A 22,507-nucleotide genomic window follows, 5' to 3' on the forward strand; every position below is an offset into this window, starting at 1 on the left:
TCCATGTTCATATTCAACATGGACCAGAATGAATCTTAACATTCATAAGTACTTTAATTTAATCACTAATAACAATTAAAGTGATAGTCACTGCTTAAACTTTTTGCTTAGTACAATAAGACTGGTTCTCTCCCTCCATACTGTAGTTAATATTGTGTCGCTAAGAAAAAGTCTAGATTTTAGTGATTTTGAACTTTGCTGTAAAAAACTGTTCTTTTCAATCCAGAAATTAAAAGACAACAAAAGAAATATGCCATTTAAGTTACAGTATCAAAATACAACAAAATAGTTTTATATTTCTAAAATGAATTTTGTGTGTTCTTATTACTTAAAAGTAGCTTTCATTTTTTTAAGTGAAATTTTGTAGGGCACGATGTGAATTAGATACTTTCAATCTCTATCAATCTCTCTATGTGTACTTACAGTGTGGAAATCACTGGAATCAAAATGTGTTAATTTTCAGCATAACCCTGTCACGGGGTCCACAGACTAGTGCACTAGGGGCACCTCCTCCTGGCTGCTCAGGGTATTAGCTCCACTCACATCCAATGCCCCTTTCTGTCACTCATTCATGCAGCTTGGTGCCTCTCTCTCTCTGTAACTCTGGGTGCTCTCTCTTTGTGATTTGGCCCTCTGGCCAGGTCACTAAAGTCCTTTCCTTCTGGGGTAGGCAAGTCCTACTAGAATATCATCTTAGGCAGTCTGCTGCTCCACAGTCTGGTCTGTACAACTTTTCCAGTGGCTGGTAAGGGAACTCCAGGGCCACCCACTCTTCTGGGTTCAAGCCCAAGAACCCTACAACCACCAGCCAAGATTTGCACTGTCCCAAACCTTGCTACTGTTTCCCTGGGCTGCTCCTACTTTGCCTTTATCTGGATCTTTTCCCACCCTCCTCTGGATACACCCTTCCCTCAGGGCCAGAACCACAGGGCCTCTAATCTCCCCATAGTTTCTTCCTTTCCCATCTAAGCCTAGAAAGTGACTGCAGCCCCTTTCTGTTGCCAGCTTTGATTTTATCGTAGCCCTACCTGTTCCTTCTCAGCTGGGCTCAATTCCCAATCAGGAGTTGCTTGTCCAGTCTAATTTCCCTCTGAGGTGGCCTATCAAGTTAATTGGCCCTCTTCTCAGCCTCATTAACCCTTTTGAGGCTGATGTAGGCTAAACACCCTATCATAGCCCCCTGTAGGACCATATTCTAAACTTCAACTCCAGTGGGTTGTTGTTTCATAGTTTGTGTTTTTCTTCAGGAGTTTAAAGGAGCAGGAGGATTTGCTAGCCAGAGAAGTGCCATCTTTTAAAGAAAGGCCTACAGCAAACAGATTCTGAAAAGAGAGGAGTCTTGCAGAGTGTTCTGAATGAGACGAGACAGGAATTCATCTTGATTACCGGTGACTAAGGGTTCCCCAGCAGGGTGCCTCTCTCCATGAGAACCATCCTATGTATTGTCAGTTGTATCATATCTGTTGATTGCAATAGTGCTGGAGTTTTACAGAGAGAAAGATGGTCTTTTAGGTAGGTGGGACCTATCCCATTAAAGCTTCTGAAGAGGAAGACCAGGACCATGAACTGGACCATTACAAAATAGAGTCACAATTGTAAGCAGAGTACAGATGTGATGTGTTCTCATCCACCTGTTCTGCATAGGAGATATGTGTAAGTGTGTGGTAGACCATCTGGACCTTCTCTGTGGCTTCTTCCATCAGCCTCAGGGAGTGAGCATTGCAGTAGTCCACCCCTGAAGAGGCAAAGACCTAGCTCTCTCTGATCTGGTCTTGGTGCATGAGAAATGGGTTTAGTCTTTTAACCAGCTGGAGATGGAACTGTTTTTAGTAGCCACTGCTATAACCTGAGCATCTGTGTGCATCTGAGAATCAAGCTGACTGCATAAGCCTGACTCACCATCATGCAACTTTGTCATAAGACTGATGTAATAAAATGGTTAACCAGGGATAAGACTACACACCTTCCAAGCTATCAGTTGCCTTGGATTCTATAAGATATTAAAAATACTTCCCCCTAGCCACCAGCATCGTGTCTGTCTTACTTGGGCTAAGCTTGAGCCAGTGCTTATTTCTTTCAGAGACTGAGATAACTGGGTAATGTCATGATCTGTTTCAAATGAGAATTCTGTGTATGGATGTGTATAGCTGATATTTGAAAAAATAAACACTAATTGAGTGAATGTTTGAAAATAGAGTCTTAGTGGTGTCTCCCAGGAGTCTGTACTGGGACCAGTCTTATTCAACATATTCATAAATGATCTGGGAAAAGTGGTAAACAGTGAGGTGGCAAAATTTGCAGATGACACAAAACAACTTAAGACAGTTAAGTCGCAGGCAGACTGCAAAGAGGTACAAAAGGATCTCTCAAAACTGAGTAACTGGGTAACAAAATGGCAGATGAAATTAAATGTTGAAAAATGCAAAGTGATGCACATTAGAAAACATAATCCATATAATACATATAAAATGACAGGGTCTAAATTAGCTGTTACCACTCAAGAAAGAAATCTTGGAGTCTGTGGATAGTGCTCTGAAAACATCCACTCAATGTGCAGCGGCTGTCAAAAAATCAAACAGAACGTTGGGAATCATTAAGGAAGTAATAGATAATAAGACAGAAAATATCATACTGCCTCTATAAAAATCCAAGGGCACTATTTCTTGAATATTGCTTGCAGATGTGGTCGCCCCATCTCAAAAAAGATATACTGGAATTGGAAAAGTTTCAGAAAAGGGCAACCAAAATTATTAGGGGTCTGGAACAGCTTCGGTATGAGGAGAGCTTAATAAGACTGGGACTTTCCAGCTTGGAAAAGAGATGACTAAGGGATGGATATGACTGGTGTGGAGAAAGTAAATAAGGAAGTGTTATTTACTCCTTCTCATAACACAAGACCTAGGGGTCACCAAATGAAATCAATAGGCAGTAGGTTTAAAACAAACAAAAGGAAGTATTTTTTCACACAAAGCACAGTCAGTCTGTGGAACTCTTTGCCAGAGGATGTTGTGAAGGCCAAGACCATAATAGAGTTAAAAAAAGAACTAGATACGTTCATGGAGCATCAGTCCATCAATGGCTATTAGCCAGGATGGCCAGGGATGGTGTCCCTAGCCTCTGTTTGCCAGAAGCTGGGAATAGGTGACAGGGGATGGATCACTTGATGATTACCTGTTCTGTTCATTCCCTTTGGGGCACCTGGCATTGGCCACTGTCAGAAGACAGGATACTAGGCCAGATGGACCTTTGTCCGCTGACCCAGTATGGCTGCTGTTATGTTCTTATTTATGTGGAGTACTTTTCTCCAGAGGTTTTGACACACAGACAAGTTAATTTTCCCATTTTCCACAGAGACTCATGATTTTGGGTGCCCTCTGGTATAATCCTGGGCAATTGCCTGGATATTCAAAGAAAATGGTAAATTCAAAAGGAATTGGATGAGACACTCTAATCCCACCGTCTCCCCCAAAACAACTAACAAATAAACATTCCTGATCCCTAAGATCTCAGGCAGGTTGCTATTGTCTGTTTCTTTTCACATTTATTTAGGTACTTAAATACGAATTTGGGAGCCTTAAATTTTAATTTATATTAATTAAATTAAATTAAAGCCTTTAGGCACTTAAATTTTGGTCTACTTTATTTTCATAAAAAAGAAATGTTAAATATATTATTTAAACCAACAAAATCAAGGAAAGTCAGTGCTGAGGGTGGAACACTCCTCAGCTCCATGCAACTGTAACTTAACACACCTTTTTGTAACTATATATTACAAACTTCATCAATCAATCAACAAGTCACGTGCCCTGTTTGGTGACACAACAAGGTGGACTGACAACTCTGTCACATATGGTAGTTTCGTTCATTCCATATGGTGTTAAATCACTTTGGCCCAGATTCTGATACCCTTACTCGCCTTGAATAGTACCTTACTTGGGAAGATTTCCCACTGATTTGATTAGGACTATCCAAAAGTTAAGGTGATAGGCAAGAGGAATTAGGGTATTGGAGAAACTGCCTATTTAAATCATTTATTTATTAATTTATTTATTTAGATTTATAATAGAGAGGCATGTTTACCCAAGGCTCTAGGTGCCCCTGCCATAAATTAAAAGAATCAAAATAAAATTAAACAGCAGCTTACCCCTGACAGCCAACAGAACCCAAACCCTGACAAAACATACAACTCCACGCAAAGACCCAGATCTAACCCACTTTCTTCAACAGCTAGCACATATGAGATGTATCTTGCAGTGCATCCTTAGGGTCAATGTGTGAAAAATGTACACAAAATATAGACTGCAGCTGAGAAAAAAATTGCGTAAAATAACAACTAATTTACCATATACAGAGCAAGAACTTATTCTGCAGTCATAGGGCATAAGAGCAGAAAGGTGCCTCCCGCTGTTCATATCATAGCTTTAAGAACTTAGAACAACGGTCATATAGGGCATAAGCCTGTTTTCATTGAAGTCAGTAGCAAAGTTCTCATTGACTTCAGTGGTGGCAGAATGTGACCCCTAATTAGTCTATCTTAATATAAAATCCAAGATACAACCAGCGCCCTCTCATGAAAGACTTTGTAGGTCATCAGCAATTATAGCTAACGTAGATCCCATGGGTAACAGATAACCAGTGTGTCGATGCCAAGATGTATAATGTATTTGTTTCTCTGCACAATATAGTGCCCTGGAAGCAGAATTGGGTATACAAGATGAAATATGATAAACAGTCTCATTGGCAGATCAGCAAGGCAGGCATTACAGTAATCTAGTCTAGGGAAGATAAAAGCATGAATGAGCAATATACAAAGCAAAATACTTTTATTTCAAGTAATAGGAGGCCTTAATCTTCTGAATGCAACACTAAAGGAGAGCTTGCAATCAAAAACCAAAACAAGGTTTTAACCGATGAACCTAAGTTGAATTTCACGGATGGGTTAAAAGTTCAAATGCCAGTCATAAACAACTCTGCTTTGTTTGATTTTAACTAAAGAAAATTGATGCTCATATAGGCTTTTATAGTCACCAACTTGTCAATATGGTAATAGCATAGTTTGAAATTGCACACATAGTTGACACATAGATCTGTGCCTTGTCGGCATAGAAATGAAAACCAATATCATACCAATGAATAATCCTGCATAAAGGCAGTTTACGAATGCTGAATAAGAGCAGGGCCAAAGTGGAACCCCGCGGAGCACAAGAAATAAGTGCACCAGCAAAAGGCCACAAATTACCTTTGGAAATATACTGCAGATAACTGTTGGATAAATATGATTCAAGCCAATTTAGGACTGTGGCAAACAGAAAGTCCCTCAGGCATTCACGAAGAACATTGAGATCTAGCAAAATGAGAATGGATGGAGAATGAAAATCTGCCTTTAGGAATAGATTATTTCATTTATATTTTATTACGAATTTTAAACATACAAAGACAGAGCATATGGGATTTGATGCTACGCCCACTAAAATCAATGGCTGCTGTGAAATGAGATTAGGCCCATGCAGACTAAAATATCGTTCATTTAGGGACATCTATTTTTTCCACTATCATTATAGATAAAATTATGTGCATGTTTCATCTCTTACTTATTATGGCGCCAGCTCAGAGATAACACTTCTATTTACTACTACTCCTCTACCTGCTGATATTCTGGTCTTTATCATGGGGCAAATTTGAAGAGTATTGTAGTGAGGGAAGAGGAGGAAAGTAAAGAGAAAAATCAGTCCCAACCCAAATTAAATGTGTTAAGTTTTTGATCTAATAGATTGTACCTGAATCCATAGACAAGATTATTTTCTGATCACTGAAAGCATATGTCTTTGGCAGGATCCTTTTCTTCTACCTAGTGTAAAGCTATAGGATGGTGTTTCTGCCCCAAAACAAAAGCAGGTGTGTTTAGAGTATCACGGTCATTAACAGAAATCTCTGAGGCCCACCACAATCAACAGCATAGATAGGCTGGATTTTTTTGCAATTAGAGTTTTCATAAAAATTTTGAATTTTGACAAAAAAAAATCACAAAATATTTTCATGAAAATTTCCCCTTCAACCACCCATTTTTCAACCAGGAAGGGATATAGTCGAAATTCTAAAGTTTTGATGATTTTTTGGTTCATATTTCAGTTAATGAAAAAAGAGGAAGGGGAATTTGCTATCTAGGAAGAACTCTTGTATGATCCAATGCGTAATTCTTCCCCTCCTTGCATCTGGGTGGTGCAAAATCTGGCCCTGGGGGAAGACAGCAGAATTTTCAGTGAGAGTGAGAATAGCAACAAAAAAGTATAAATTGTAGATAACAGAAGTCTTTGTGTTTCAGATAGTAATTTGTACAGTTTTTTAATCATGTGAGTGTAAGAAGAATTCACTCGTTGAATCATGTTGGAGCCTCTGCTTCTGAAAAAAGAGTGCAGTCCAGTGTAATGAAGACCAATTAGCATGAAATTATAATTAATATTTACCTTGTCTCTTTCTTGTAAGAAATGAAGGAAACCTCCTAACAACTGGGGAGATAGTTCAAAAAACCATAAATATTTGTTGCAATAAAAACTGTGAATTTGCTTCAGTGGTATTTATGGACTCTTTCCCCAGCTTTCCTCAAACATTCATATGAGCAACTTTCTGTTTGTGGACCTAGAGACTGGTGGGAATACTCCTGCAGATTTTTTTTGTACACCGAAAGTGTTCATTTGGTGATTTTGAAGTTTTTTGCAGGCCTGGAAATCATCCAGTCAGGGAGAAGAAATAATATCATGTGATTTAAGTGATCAGTTAAACAGAATCTATAATTAATTACAAATGGCAAATAAGTGAAAAAATAGTTTGGGTGAATAGGTCATGAGCCATCCCTGAGCTGAAACATGTTAATTTAGGGACTGAAGCTAAGTGTGGTGAAGTCAATCAGCTCACAAATCATTTGTCAAATAATTCTGAACAATGAACAAATTAATAAGAGTTGGTCTTTTCATAAATAAATCACAAATAAAAAATGAATAATTATTTGTTGCAAACACATCATTCAGTTCTAAACTCTTCTATATCTCTTTGGCAACTAGACAGAGTCACCTGCCAAAGAAATAGAAGAAAGGTACTACTACTCTATGGGTATGTCTACACTATCTTTTTAAGTATGGAGGCATAGTTTGGGAGAATGATCCAAATCTTGCCGTCCTGCAAAAGGAAGTTAGCTATAGCCCATACTGGAATAAAACCAAATTTGAAATCTCAAAATCCTCTGTGAAATGGAATTACCATATTCTGCCCAACTCTACAGTTAAACAACTCTCTGCCACTGAGGCTTCTGTGTAGTGGATGCCATTTGGGCAGCAATGTGTATATTTAGGAGTATGTTTGAAGAACTTTGACAGGAGGACTGTGTGCTGTGAATCCAAAACCCTGACTGTCTACTGAAAATGTTCTCAAGTGTGTTTTGTTTTATTTCATTATACATCAGACAGAAAAAAGCTGCAATCTTTACAAAATTAAATTTAGAAATTCTAGACACAGCCTGCAACAGTTGAAGTTTATATTTGGAAATAAGTCACGTGCTTACTAAAGGGTTTTTAAAGCAAGAGTAATCTTGTGAAAGCAGTTCTTTGATAAGACAAACAGTATGAAAAATAGCAAGAGAAATTTCCCCACTCCTGTCAGAGGGACACACCCTGTATGAATATAACGGTTGCCCTCTGGTGAGTCAGACTACTATCCTGGTCCTGCCAGATTTATGTAATGTGCAAAATCACAGTCTTATGATCAACAATATCAAAGTCTGATTTGTCATGTATCTAACATTTACTAAGGCTATCTTCTCCTAATATAACTTGAATATTGAATGTTAATAAACCCACTGAGGGGTATTCCATTGGATCTGCTATCTATACCATGAATGTGATTATAAAATAAAAATAAATAAAATAACAAACGGGCAAACAAAAAAGCCACACATGGCCTATGTTGTCAGAACTGCCTAGTGATAGTGGGTGCTTCAGTTTTTGGGTGTCTAATTTAAGGCAACTTGAAGTGTTCTGTGCTTCTGATTTTCAAAATGTTGAGTACCCGACAATCTAAGGTAGCCAAAATCACTAGTTTTATGTATGTAGGGCCAGGTTTTCTTAAGTATTCCGCACCCACAATTGGGACGATATTTCAGAAGAGCTCAGCTCTCATTTAGGTATCCAAATGATATGTCCAGATTTTCAAAAGTACTCTGTGCAGTCAGTGCATGCAGGGTTTATGGGAGGTGTCAGCAATATTCAGGTAATACTGCATCTTATCTTCACTTCTAGTCTGTTTTCCTGCATTTGTCAAAGTTATTAATTGTAGGCTTTTGAAAACAAAATTATCTGTCGTCATCCCCATTCATCACTGGACAGGAAAACCTTATAGGTCTTAGCTTCAGCACTCAGCAGGCTCTGACGTTTTGACTCCCACAAAATCCTTGGGAGAGAGGATCTCTTACTTTTCCACTCACTAGTTCTTTTCTTAAGGTCACAAGGCCTGGTCCTACAGACAGAGATATTTTACCACTAATTATTATGGCCCAGTCTTCTGAGATTGCTAGGTGCACTCATTCTCAATTATTCAGTGAAACTGTGAGTGTTCTGCACACACATGAACAGGCCCTACTTACTTTTTCTCAGGTGTTCTTGGATCCTCACACTTAATAATTCTCAATTCTTTTTTTGAGGAAAAACAAGCAGGGATATTAAAACACCAAAACTTTAGTTACTTTAATCTTAAATTTACGAATATAAGTGTTCAAAAGTCCGTAGAGAGAAAATGATTGTCCATGCAGGGATCGGCAACCTTTGGCACATGGCCCGCCAGGGTAAGCCCCCTGGCGGGCCAGGCCAGTTTGTTTACCCGCTGTGTCCTCAGGTTTGGCTGATCGCAGCTCTCACTGGCCGGTTCGCTGCTCCAGGCCAATGGGGGCTGCGGGAAGTGGCCCGGGCTGAGGGATGTGCTGGCCACCGCTTCCCGCAGCCCCCATTGGTCTGGAGCAGCGAACCGTGGTCAGTGGGAACTGCGATCGGCCGAACCTGCGGATGCAGCAGGTAAGCAAACAGGCCCGGCCCACCAGGGAGCTTACCCTGGCGGGCCGCGGGCCAAAGATTGCTGATCCCCAGTACATAGTAATAACTTGGCTGCATTGCACATATGTTATATTTTCTATTTCTGTTATTCCTTTAAAGGTGAACTGTCATATATAAATATATGTGTAGTTGAAGATATAACATAAAATATACACGATATGCAGCACAGCTGAGTAAACAGTTTCATAACATTCTCATTTCCTGAGTCAGAGCACTTAAATTAGGAACATTTATATTCATGTATTTTCTTGATTTAATATGTAATTAACATAGGTATATGTTATGAAATATTTACTTTCGGCATAGTTTATTTTCAAAGTTGAACATAGAGAACAACACTTAGTTTGTCCTTTCAATTAATTCCTAATGTTAATGTCTCAAACTTTATTCTTTTTATCGTTGGGCACTGGCTGCCAGCTTTCCTTATGTATAATTTGTACATAGTGTTCATTTTATTTTAGAACATACAGTTTCAACAACATGGTTTGTCTCACTTAAGGACCAATGCAAAGGGTTATCCAGATCAGATGATAGCCAGCCAACAAACTGATACTGTGAAACAATGGTGTTGTACTCTGATAACCACTAACTGTTTAGTCTGACAGAGGGCCAAATCCTTAGATTATTACTCAGTTTGTTCTCACTGATGTGAGTGACATCTTTGCCTGAGTAAACACTGAGGAAGACCAGGGTAAGGACAAAGTCCAACAAAGAATATGCATAGACTAAAGATGTTGCAGATGCAGTCATAAAAAACTGGAACATCTCCATATGTAGCAATACCATTAACCCGTGGATACCATGGTTTTTTTCACCCAGACTTTTATACCTGCTATACTGGTGCTCTCTGATGTCATCCCTGGAAGCAGTAACTCCAGACTATTTTGCTTCTGGGCATCACTTCACACTATCAATAATGGTGATATGTCAGTGTATTATAACATCATTCTTGGAAATACAACATTTTTCAGGAATTTTTCGGAGAGTGACTGCAGTAGTTTTACAAGTACGGGATGTATTCCCATGGGTAAAGACAGAAAACAAGTATTTACTACCCGGATATGTTGAAATTATTTAAGCTTCTTTCTAAGGGATAATTATTTAAGCTTAATCAAGTAATGTTTGTCCAGCTCTTTGTGATTCTTACATGAAAGGTGTTACAGGGGCATGAAGTGTTATTATTTATTAATAAGGCTACGATTTAGTCATGGGTATTTTTAGTAAAAGTTATGGACAGGTCACAGTCAATAAACAAAAATTTATGGCCTGTGACCTGTCCATGACTTATACTATAAACATCCCTGATTAAAATTTGGAGGGGGGGCACCCTGGGAGACCTCTGCTTGTGAGGGAGCTGGGGCCTGCTGCTGGGGACGTCTGGAGGACCCACTGCTGTGGGGCTGCTAATAAGGGGGAGCTGGGGCGGCTCCAGCAGCTGAAGGCCGCTGAGCAGCGGCTGCTCTGGCTGGGACCACTGCTGGGGTCCACCGAGAGCGGCTGCTCTGGCTGTCCCTGGGACAGCTGTTCTGGCAGTCCCCGGGGCCAGCTGCCCAGGGCTGCCCCAGCAGCAGCCGGTGTGGCTGGCCCTGGGGCTGCTCCAGTAGCAGCTGGTGCGGCTCGCTGCAGGGCTGCCGGGGCTGGCTGCGGAGCTGCTCCAGCAGCGGCTGCTGTGGCTGTCCCCGGGGCCACCTGAGCAGCTGGCCCTGGAGCCAGTTGCTTGGGCGGCCCTGGGGTCAGCCACACTGGCCGCCGCAGAAGTACCTGGAGGTCATGGAAGTAACGGATTCCAAGACTTCCTTGACCTCTGTGACAAACACAGAGTCCTATTAATTATTTCCTGACACAAAATATAAGGACGAAATGGTAGTTCCTACTTAGGATGTAGGCATGCACACACGCACATACACACACATACACAAACATGCAAATAAACACAAACAAGTCTTAGTGTGTGAATCAAAACAGATACAGGCATGGACAAAACCAACCACATGTTGCAAGGCATATGATGCCTCCATGAGTTTATAGGGTACAGCTGGCTTCACATGTTTTTGTAATTGAAAAGGCTATAACATTTAGGTCCTTGGGTTATTACTCTTAGATCAAAGAGTCATGATATGAAGTCTACTTTTTAATCATCCCGAGATTTCTGATAATGAAATAGTGAGAAATATATTTTTAGAATAGCCCATCCAGCTGAAAGAGAAATTCCAGAAACATGGAAGACTATGAAAACAAAAGAAAGAAGAAAGAAGAGAGTAAATATTGGCAGGGACTTGAGGTGCTGAGGGTACCTCTCGTGGAATGACTTTTCTAGATAATGTTTGTAAAAAGGATTTGGTCTGAAAAGCAATGCCAATACGAATGTTAAAAGAATTCACAGAACTTCTGTAAATACACAAAGAGTTTTATAATTTTTCGGAAATATAACTTGGTTCACTTTTTGAAGACATTTTGAAGTTCATTTTTTGAAGTAGTCTATAATGGCACACACTTTTGATATTTTTTTACTTAGGTTTGATGACTCCCCTTTGCAAATACCCTTATATAAAGATCCAATTACCTTTCATTTGCAATTATTATAGACTTACTACTCACATGCACAAGGCAGTGTATGAACAATGGTATGTCTACACAGAAATTATCTCTCTGAACCAAATTCAGCCCCCAGTTACACCAGGGCAATTCCCACAGATTTAAGTTAATTATAGATATTACTACTGATTAGAAGATAGATTCTGATCTCCTTATTTGAGATATACGGATGACGAGCACTAGATAAGCGTCATGTGTTGTTATTATTATTATGTATTATTATTTAGGCAAAACTCTCATTAAGTCAGTGATCCAATATATAAGATGTGTCAGTGTGATTTTCACCTGTGTACAGGCTGCAGTATTGGGTGATCTGATTTTCTAAGGGACCTTCCCAAAAGTGGATAATCTAACATATTGTATGAATTGAACTGGGCTGAATCAAGAATAGAATTTAATCATTTGTCCATGAACCTAACAAACTATTTTAGAATAAGAATTTCTGTGTAAATATATTTCTGTGAAGCCATCTAACTTCTCACGCATGCCACAAGCACGGTTTAAAGCTAGGCTAGCCTAATCCTGCTCCAGTTGAAGCTCATGGGAGTTTGGAAGTTTTGTAAGATTGCTTTTACAAATATACGGTCCATGTGGGAAAAGATGTTATCCATTTATGTATTTTATTTCAACATCAGACAGACAATCTTTTTCTAGTTGGAATTGTATTGTAGATTTGTTAACCATTTATGGAAGTAATTTTCCTAAGCATAAAGGTGATCAAATAGAAAGTTATGTATAAGTCAACAATTTTTAAACTGTTTTCACATAGCTAAATAGAAAGATCAAATTTGTACTTCAAGAATGTAAAAAATGCAATTACATTTTGATTTTCAAGGGGTTAGTAATACAGAGGCATGTTTGCTTTTGATCTATTTTGAAATTTCTGGTGAGAAATGTAATATGTAAGTAGAAATGGCTCACTGGCTTTGGCAAATATGAGTTTACACTTCACAAATGTTAAGCACAGTACCAACAACTTTCCAGTAAGTGCTTGTAATTCTGGGAAGCAATTCAACAGTAACTTCTGTAAATATATATGTCTTTCAAGAGCAATTCAAAAATAGTCTGCTTTCTAGCTGTCATAAAAAGTCTTGGACTTGTAGATGATTTGACAATGAAGAAGCCCCCTAAAGCAATAATTGAAAAAGTAGCCCTCTATCCTTCACATTGTCTGTAATGAAAAAAAATGTATTTAGATTATCTACTGTGTGTGTACATCACACATGCACACATGTACACTGTCTATGTTGGGGAAATGAACACATATTTGACTTTAGTTGAAGACAAGCTATAGAAAGAACCAATAAATATATACAAATAGCTTGATAAAATCTGGCAGACTGATTCATTTTTTCATTATGGGCTAGATTCTTCCACCTTTATGCATATGGCGTAGTACCTTATTTGGCAGCGTCATTTGAACTGCCCAATGAGAACTCAGTGTGAGTAAGGGAGTCAGAATCTAGCCCTGTATAAATACGATTTAAAATACTCAAAATAAACTGGTTTGTAAATGACAACACTACTTAATACAATCTCTGCTGACTGCGCCACATAAAAAGATGCTTTCCAAGCCCTGTTCATTTTATATTTTGCTAAAAGTCCTATTACAGAATATTTCAGATAAGCATTCTTACTATTGCTTGTTCACAGTTCCTCATTTTGTAGGTTCCTTCTCTATGCAAGACATTCCCTAAGGTTAAGAATGAAAAGGTAGCTACTACAGACATACTTGATTGAAATAGCTGGTAAATTGCTGCAGTAATGAGAAAATTCCCTTTCCTCTGGTTAGTCCAACTGCTTAGCACTGAAGCATTTTTCAGATAAAGAATTTTAAAGAAATTAAAAATTAAAGAGAATTTCTTTAAAATCACAAAGGGCCTGCACCCATGGAAATTAGTGGCAAAACTCTCTTGCAATGAATGTTAGGCAAGATCAAGCCATAACATTAGTTTATGCTTCATAATACAGAGACTGATTTTACCGGCATTCTGATGTGCAAATGCAATGATGCTTTAGAAAATACTGGTGCCTCTTAAAAAATGTGGTTAAAAACACAAGATGATGAAGTTCACCAAATCTCTCATTGGCTTAAAAAAATAGGTCAATTAATACATTATTAGTTCTGCTAGTACACAATTCCTACATTCCAAAGTGCGAGAGATTTTGCTTAATATTTCAACATCCTGTTTCATTCATTAGTCTGTAGATTGAAATATTTGGCTTTAGCCATGTGCCCCTCTCTCTTTTGTTTTTTAAACTGGAATCCAGATGCTATTTGTATAGTTATATTATTAGATATGTCTGTTTATTTAAAAAAAAGTTTGAATATAGTCATTTGTTAGTTTCTTTGTGGTTTTTGTTTAAATGTGTATTTTTGGGTCTGTTTTATCTCTAGAATGTTTGCCTGTGTTTTTGATGGTTATTTGCTTGTATGTAGTTGTGAATGTATTGTTTTCTTTCCTCCTTTAATACTTTGTTTTTAAAAAGGCAAACATTGTGTTGATTTAGAAAAGGCAAGGATTACCATGTTTTTTGCTGTGTGCATAAAAATCTTAAAGTGTGCTGCAAAGTACTTATAAACCCATTTGTTATGTTTGCAGACTCTAAGCACAAGCACTCTGTTTGTATAGATAGGATGTGACCAAGGTCAGACATTTTGTGGTTTTGCACATATATAAAACAAATAAAGCAGCAGCATATCCCATATCTATCTTCAACTTTTTTCCAAGAACGGCACTAGAATACCTGTAGCAAGAGAAATTAGACATTAGATTGTAATTCCTTGGGGGGCAGGGAAAGTGTCTTCTTCACATAGGTTTGGACAGCACTTCGCAAAATATTTGGTAGCCCTGAATAAGTTAAACACAAAGCTTTGCTCAACCTTAGCGATGAGCGTTACTACCACAGTACCCCTTCACTGAAATATTTGAACTAAAGGCAAAGATTCAAGGCCAATAACAAGAGTTTCGTCTAGCAGTGAAAATGCTGGTTCAGTGGGCAGGACTTGGGAAAGGAAGGACGCAGTTCTAATCTCCTGCGCTCCCTTCATCACTATTGTCAACTCTGGAGAATTTATAGAGCAACTCACCATATTTGTTTTCTTTCCTTCAATCCCAGCTTCTGAAGCCATGTGATTGGGGAACCCCAAAGTCTCAAAACCAAGAAGGCAACGAGAAAGAACCCCAAGTTTATTATTTTCTACAAACTCATTTGTTTTAACCAATCTGAGGGGGTTTGGGGGCCCTGGCTCCATGATTTTGGAGTGCTGGGGGTTGGCAGGACTGGCCCTTTCCAGTCTCACTCCCAGGGACGCCTTTCCTCTCTTTGGATGCTCGATTTCAGGCAAGATTTATTCCCTGGGAGCCATTTACCACCGTGTCCTATCATCTCCCTTACGCAAACAGAGCCAGCTTGCGCGGCAGCCCTGCTGAGCAGGAGGCAGGGGAAGTTCCCTGTCTCCGCCCCTCCCTCGCGGTGGCGGGAGGGGCCAGGAAAGGGTTAAGCAGAAACTTGGCAGAGGAGCTGAGCGGCATGGAGAGGGGAGGGACTGGGCTGCGCTCAGCTGGGTGGAGAGGGAGGGGAGGATGAAAGTCAGCCTCCCAGCCATTGCAGCAGAGCGAGCCAGGGCGGAGGGCGGGCAGCGAGCTGTGTGTGTGGATGCGCGCTGCCTGGCAGGGGAGGCTGCCCCGCTTGCCGTGCAGCCCAGGGAGGAGGCTCGCCCCCGGCCCCCACCCAGCAGCCCTCTGCCCTGGAAACGCTCCCCGGAGCCCGGCCCCAGCGAACGCGGCTCCGCGGGCGCCAGAGGGACGCGCAAGGCGCCTGCGGGCCGGAGGGGCGCCGGGCTGGCGGCAGGGGTGAGTGTCGGCACCGGCCCGCGGGGAGGGGGGGGGGCTGGCCCGGGGCTGGGGGTGGCCCCGCCGCGCGGGGAGGGAGGCGGCTGGGAACAATGCCGGGGTGGCCGCGGAGCGGGCGCTGCTGCTGGCTGGGCGGGGAGGGATTGTTTCCGGTGACACCTTCCTTCCCCCCCCCCCACCCCCCTTTCTAGCTGCCTGCCCAAGCCTCGGGCGGGTGAGGAAAGCGAAAAGTTTGGCCCAAAATTGCGGCTTTGGGCGTAGCTGGGAGCGTGGCAAAGTTTGTGGCCGCCGCCGCCCCGCTTTTTCCTGCAACCTCCCTCCCCCCTCCGGCCTCTGCCAGGGTGCAGGGCTCCGGCAGCGCGAACTCCGTGCGCGGGGGCTGCACGTCCAGCAGCAACCCGTGGCTGCGGGGCGGGGAAACAAGCCCTGGGATCTAGAAGCGTTAGACCAGGTCCCCCAACCCCGCTGTCTCTCCCCCCTCCCTCCCTCCCTCCATCGCCGCCTCTTGCTGCTTGCACGGCAGTAGGCAAGGCCATGCTTCCTTCTGCTTGCCCCTCTTGTTGTTCATTTCCCTCTCCCCGCCCCTTCCAAAGGCGCCCACAGTTTACTGTGGGTTAGGAATTCCCGCCGCCCCTCCCCACCGACCCCATCTGCTGTGTATGATACACAACTCTTCTCCCACCCCCGGCGCAAAAAGCTGCCTTCTCACCATTTACCTTCCATAACGTGCAGCCCCTGGGGGCATCTCTTTGCTTTTTAAGCTGAAGGTTTGTATTTCAGGACTTGTCACATATTTGGTGTCCCCAAAGCCCTTCAAGGTTGCCTTTTGTCCCCTACAAAATTATAGTGATTGAGGGTTTTCCTTACTTCTCTCAAATAGTAACAAAACTGAAACGTACAGAAATGTACTTTTGGGTCATAGGATAATAAATTAGACAAATAAATTAGATAATAAATTAGACAATCAGACTTCCCTGATGTGCACTATACTATGTTGCAAAAAGAAAAGGAGGACTTGTGGCACCTTAGAGACTGACATATTTATTTGAGCATAAGCTTTCGTAGCTCACGAAAGCTTATGCTCAAATAAATGTGTTAGTTTCTAAGGTGCCACAAGTCCTCCTTTTCTTTTTGCAAATACAGACTAACAGGGCTGCTACTCTGAAACCTGTACTATGTTGTGTGGCTGTGTGGGGTACTCTTTGTCTCCCTTGAGTGTGGTGGTATGCATTATTATTATTATTATTATTCTTTTTTAACTGAAAGCACCAGGGTGGTACTGGAAATCCTCGACACATGGAGATGATGTTCTAAGAACTGTGGAGTTTCTGACTTAGGGAATGATTCAGCGTTAGGGCAGCTGGTATGCAGTTAACTCGTTCTACTTATTACTCCTTTCACTCTTCTTGTGGCAAGATACCTTCTTCAAAAGAAAGTTCTATTTGAATTGTTTGATTCTGGGAATATTTTGTGGGTATTTGGGTGCTGTATTCAGTTGATGACACACTGGCCAGTTAATTTATACTGCCATGACTCAGTTAAATTCTATCAGATATATACATTTATTGAGTTTGTTCGCAAAGAATTGTAATACAGCACACAGAACTTGGTAAGGAAAAATGCAGTCACTTCTGAAAAGGGAGTGATCTGTCCTTGAATTTATGACACAAAGCCCACTTTTTTTTAAAATGTGCTCCAGTCAATTGCTGTCTTAAATGGTTGTTGGACTAGAGACTGGAATGTGACACATCAGTAAGCCATCTCACAAACAAAAGTTGTCAGAGGTGAGAATGTTTTGTGGTTAATCATCTGATTTAATGGCATTCAAGGGAAAACTTGCTGTAAAGTGAATTTTACAAACTTATTAAAACTGCAAATTTGCCAGAACTAGAGTTGACATCTCACGCAGTGAGCTCTCATGCAGGACACCTAAATTCAAAGCAAATACAAGAGTTCGCTGTCTGGCCCATTGCTGTGCTCTCAAACTTCTTGTTAACTTCTCAGCATTCTCTTGTACAGCCTGAGAGACAGAATTGAAATTGACATTTAACTGACAGGAGCGCTTGACTATAAGTTCAGCACACATACTTATGTGCAAGTTTTGGTTGTGCAAGAGATAAACAGTGAACAGGCATTCAATAGTGAATGGGAACTCCTGCCTTTCTCTTGGACTGGCCTGCAATCCTTTATTATTATCATTATCTAATGAGGGCGAGATCCCCTGGTACATGTTGTTTTAGAGCATGAGTGCACTAAATACAAAGTGAAGTCAAATGCACAATATAATTAAACTGGCAAACCCAGGCGAATTACTTTTCTAGTTGTCTGAAGGGTTACGTATAATTATGACACATACAATGTTTTCAGAGGGAAATTTCTGTGGGTTTTTTTCTTTTTTGGTTGAAGGTGACTTTTTTAAAAAAAAATCAACATTTGGAGAGAAACAGATTTGATTTATTATGGTACTAAAAACAGTACTAGGTAAAGAAGTATTGGTGATGAGTGTCTTCATTTAGTTAGCTTGAATGACTTATTTAAATGTTGACTGTTATATGTTGTATCTATCATTCTTCAAATGACACCAAGGCAAAAATTGATTTAAAACAAGAGAGGTTTACTAAAGGTCATCAGAGTTCAAACCTGAGTGAACAGAAATACTGATCTTATTTCCCTTTAGTTTCTGCTTAATATGGGATCTGTTAAAACAAAGACACATGCCTGCTAGATAATGGCTTATCATATTGTCCTTGCAGAGAAAATTTGTTCTCTTTTTGCATAAGTAATGTAGTCTGACAAAAGAAGGCTTCTAGAAATTTTAATACCAGGCCAACATTAATACTGTCTTGCGTGACCTTCTCATAAACAACCTAAATGGAGCAACTGAAAGGTGGGTGCATAGCTTGGTTGGAAAATCATCCCCAGAGAGTAGTTACCAGTGGTTCACAGTCATGCTGGAAGGGCATACTGAGTGGGGTCCCGCAGGAATCCGTTCTGCATCTGGTTCTGTTAAATACCTTCATCAGTGATTTAGATAATGGCAGAGAGAGTACACGTATAAAGTTTGTAGAGCATACGAAACTGGGAGGGGTTGAAAATCTTTGGAGGATCGGATTAAACTTCAAAATGAACTGGAGAAATGATCTGGTGTAAATAGGACGAAATTCAATAAGAACAAATGCAAAGTACTCCACTTAAGAAGGAACAGTCAGTTGCACGCATACAAAATGGGAAATGACTACCTAGGAAGGAGCACTGCAGAAAGGGATCTGGGGGTTACAGTGGATCACAAGCTACCTGAGAGTCAATAGCGTAACACTGTTGCAAAAAAAGCAAACATAATTCTCGGATGTATTAGCAGGAATGTTGTAAGCAAGACACGGGAAGTAATTCTTCTGCTCTACTCTGTGCTGATGAGGCCTCAGCTGGAGTATTGTGTCCAGTTTTGAGTGCCACATTTTAGGAAGGATGTGGACAAATTGAAGAAAGTCCAGAGAATAGTAACACAAATGATTAAAGGTCTAGAAAACGTGTCCTATGAGAGAAGATTGGAGGAAAAAAAAGGGTTTGTTTCTTCTGGACAAGAGAAGACCGAGAGGGGACATAACCTTTTATGTACTTGAAAACTGTTACAAGAAAGAGGGAGGAAAAACTGTTCTCCTTAACCTCTGAGGGTAGGAGAAGAAGCAAAGGTCTTCAATTGCGGCAAGGATGGTTTATGTTGGACATTAGAAAAAGCTGTCTAACTGCCAGAGTGGTTATGCACTAGAATAAATTTCATAGGGAGGTTGTGGAATCTTCATAGTTTGAGCTCCATTTGTATTCATATGTATATGAACATATGTCTAAATTTTTCCCCAAGCAAGCCTATGGAACTGCATAGTAGCCCTGCCCAGGAAACATGCAGTTGTGGTCGCTCCAATCTCAAATAAAATATATTGGAAGTGTTGGTGGGGAAAGTATGGAGAAAGGCAACAAAAATGATTAGGGGGTATAGAACTACTTCCATTTGAGGACAGATTAAAAAGACTGGGGCTTTTCAGCTCAGAAAAGAGACCGGTAAGGGGGAATATGATAGAGGTCTATAAAATCATGACTGGTGTAAAGACAGTAAATAAGGAAGTGTTCTTTACCTCTTCACATAATACAAGAACCTTGGTTCATCCAAGGAAATTAATAGGCATCAGGATTAAAACAAAGAAAAGAAGGTACTTTGTCATACGACATACAGTCAACCTGTTGAACTCGTTGCCAGGAGATGTGAAGGCCAATATTATAACTGGGTTCAAAAAAGAATTAGGTAAGTTCGTGGAGGACAGGTCCATCAGTGGCTGTTTATTAGCCAAGATGGTCAGGGATGCAGCCCCATTCTCTGGGTGACCCTAGCCTCTGACTGCAGAAGCAGGGAGTGGATGACGGGGGATGGACTATTTGATGGTTGTCTGTTCTGTCCATTCCCTCTGAAGCACTTGGCTTTGGCTATTATTAGAAGACAAGATACTGGGCTAAATGAACCATTAGTCTGAACAGTATGGGTGTTCTTCTGTAGGTGCTTGACTCCTCACTGAAGGACTATCACTGGGAAGTCATCAGGATTACGCTCTGAGGCTGTTGACTTTGAACTACTGACCTACCCCTATGGAACAGTTATTTTTCTACAGCTGGCTGGGGAGGCTGAAGTATTCCAGTTGCACACATAAGGAGACAAGAGACTTTAAAAGCAGAGTACTGCTCTGTCCAGGTGGGCTGACCATTGCCATGTGTAATAAGGACATATTAGATAGAGGGCAAGAGATGCTGAAATGCTCATAGACCTCTGCCTCACAGAAGGGGCGAGACCAGACATGGGGAAAGTGCAGCTCAGGACCTTTGATTGTTTTCAAAAATCTGTAAATCTCAAGTGCTTTAACAGTGAAGTTATGGTGGTTAAGATAGTCCTTTTGCTAAGCCTGTGTTCCATGCTGTCCTCCCACATTGTTCCCAAATGAGTTAGAGTAGAAGCCCTGAAAGCCCTAGCCTGAGTGGAGCTCTGGGGGAGTGTGTGTAAGCAACTGGGGGGCTTGAGAGCTGTGAGACACTGGTTTTGGAGTCTAGGATGGCTGGACTGTGGAGTTCCATGTTTCAAGGAAGGGCATCAGATCAGCTGTGAGCCTGGGGCTGTGCCTTACAGACCCAAAGCTGGGAATGTTGATCAGACTTTGGCCAGCTCCAGTTGACCTAGAAGCATGCGAGAGGCCACTTGCAACTGACTGATAATACAGAGAGGTACTGGGCCAGGTTGTAACCCTATCAACCACTAATATTTTACAATCCTGAGACCAAGTGTCTAAATATAAATTAATCATTAATGACTGTGGTTTTAATAGGGAGTTATAGATGAGTGGAAAAATTACCTCTACTAGTTTCTAAGAGAACAGGTATAGTGTGAAATTTGAACAGGAGGGATAGAATATAAACCAACCAGAATAACTAAACAGATAGGAAAACTTTAATCAAGAAGGGAAAAACAAACACAAAGTTTGAGGCCAGTGTATGAAATATTTAGGGTAATATGAAGCTTTTGGTTTTAAAAACCAAAAATTTAAGGCCAAATTAAGACTTAGTTTCAGAAACTTTTTTATTGTACGTAACGCACATTTAATGATTACTTGATATTCCCTTAGTTTATTTGTTGTTGAAGGACATTTTGTTCTGTTTGAAAATACTGAATTTGAGAAGAACATCTTGAGATGGGGAGTCTGCGTTATATGTGAGAAGGAAATAGTCCTTCCTTATATTCTCATATGTAAGAAGGTCCTTGCTACAGGAGGAAACTGAATATAGCAACTGAAATTTCAAAGGAATGTCGTTGGTAGAGATGTATTTATTTATGGGAATCCCCACAGAAATGTGGACAGAACTATGGTACTTGGATTCCAGGAAATTTGAGAGAATGATATGATTTGGTGTTTTGTTGCCCCTCTTTTGGGTACCAGGCATCTAGGCTTCCGGGTTAAGGAAGTAGGATGCAAGCTAAGGATTTGTAAACATGGCAAACTAGGAAGGAGAAAGAGGTTCTGTCTTGCCTCTGGCCAAAGAAAGAAAGAAACCTTGTCTTCCGTTAGGTCCCAGCAACAATTTACATTCCAACCTATTTCTTTTATAAGGAGGGTGTTATTTAATTAGTGTGACCTTGAGAAAGACAACATGTTCTCAATTTTTATATGTATATTTTATTTCTAAATGTGTCTGTGTCTACAACAGAGGAAAAAGGAAAGTTTTTGTTCTAGACATAATCAGAATAAAGCCAGAAGCTGCCGCCTGTTTGGAAGAATGCCTGTCTTCTGTCGGAGATCAGTTCTTTGAAGTTGATCTTCCTGAACACGCGCGCGCACACACACAATCTTTCCTTGTGTGAAGTACTGTAGCCTAGTTTTCCTTAAACATATCTAGTTTGAGCAGGAGTGAAATTAAGTGAGATAAATGCATTTTATAAGCAAGTGCTTTGCTTTGTGTGTGGGGGTGTGTGTATTTGTTTGGTTTTTTGGCAAGGATTACATGAAACAAATAAGGGAAGATTTGGAAGGTTCCACAAAATATCTTATTGGATTTTTGTGTAAAAGTGTCTGGCCCATAGGAAGCACATAGTACTTCAGTTTCCTTTGACAACTGATTGGTACTAATGTTCCGTATTGTCTGTTTTTCAATGTCTATGTTAAGGTTTGTGGCTACTACCCTTTTTAATTTCAGAGCTGAAGAAATAATTGAAATGAACTTCTTTTGTGGATGAAGTGGGCTCCGATTCTCACAGAGATAGAAATGCATTTCTATCTGTGTTCTCCCAAGTGGTTGCCATATTCAGATCTTTCATTTTTTCTTTTCGACCGCCTGTAATTTTAAAACTGTCAAACTTAGTATTCCTGCAGAAACTATACACAACCCATCTTCCAATTCAAGGAGTTGTTCTTCCTAAAGCTTTTAACA

The 22,507-nt window shown here is 40.5% G+C and overlaps 1 protein-coding gene and 1 long non-coding RNA gene across 3 annotated transcripts in view; one reads left to right on the forward strand and one right to left on the reverse strand.

The window, feature by feature from the left end:
- Positions 1-6,154: 6,154 nt before the first annotated feature.
- LOC311514908 lies at positions 6,155-15,068 on the reverse strand. The gene is made up of 3 exons (XR_014709970.1): positions 14,782-15,068; positions 9,925-10,002; positions 6,155-6,234 (listed from the first exon to the last, which is right to left on the reverse strand). It is a non-coding gene; the product is annotated as an uncharacterized lncRNA (long non-coding RNA).
- Positions 15,069-15,252: 184 nt separating this feature from the next.
- NRIP1 (nuclear receptor interacting protein 1) overlaps positions 15,253-22,507 on the forward strand; it is a 97,776-nt gene continuing 90,521 nt past the window's right edge. For both annotated transcript variants that reach the window (XM_084628456.1, XM_084628455.1), the window contains exon 1: positions 15,253-15,547. The gene's annotated coding sequence lies outside the window, so the exon portion shown is untranslated. The remainder of the gene's footprint in view (positions 15,548-22,507) is intronic.

The sequence above is a fragment of the Lepidochelys olivacea genome (genome assembly GCF_965140295.1).
Source record: "Lepidochelys olivacea isolate rLepOli2 genome assembly, chromosome: 1".
Lineage (NCBI taxonomy): Eukaryota > Metazoa > Chordata > Testudines > Cheloniidae > Lepidochelys > Lepidochelys olivacea.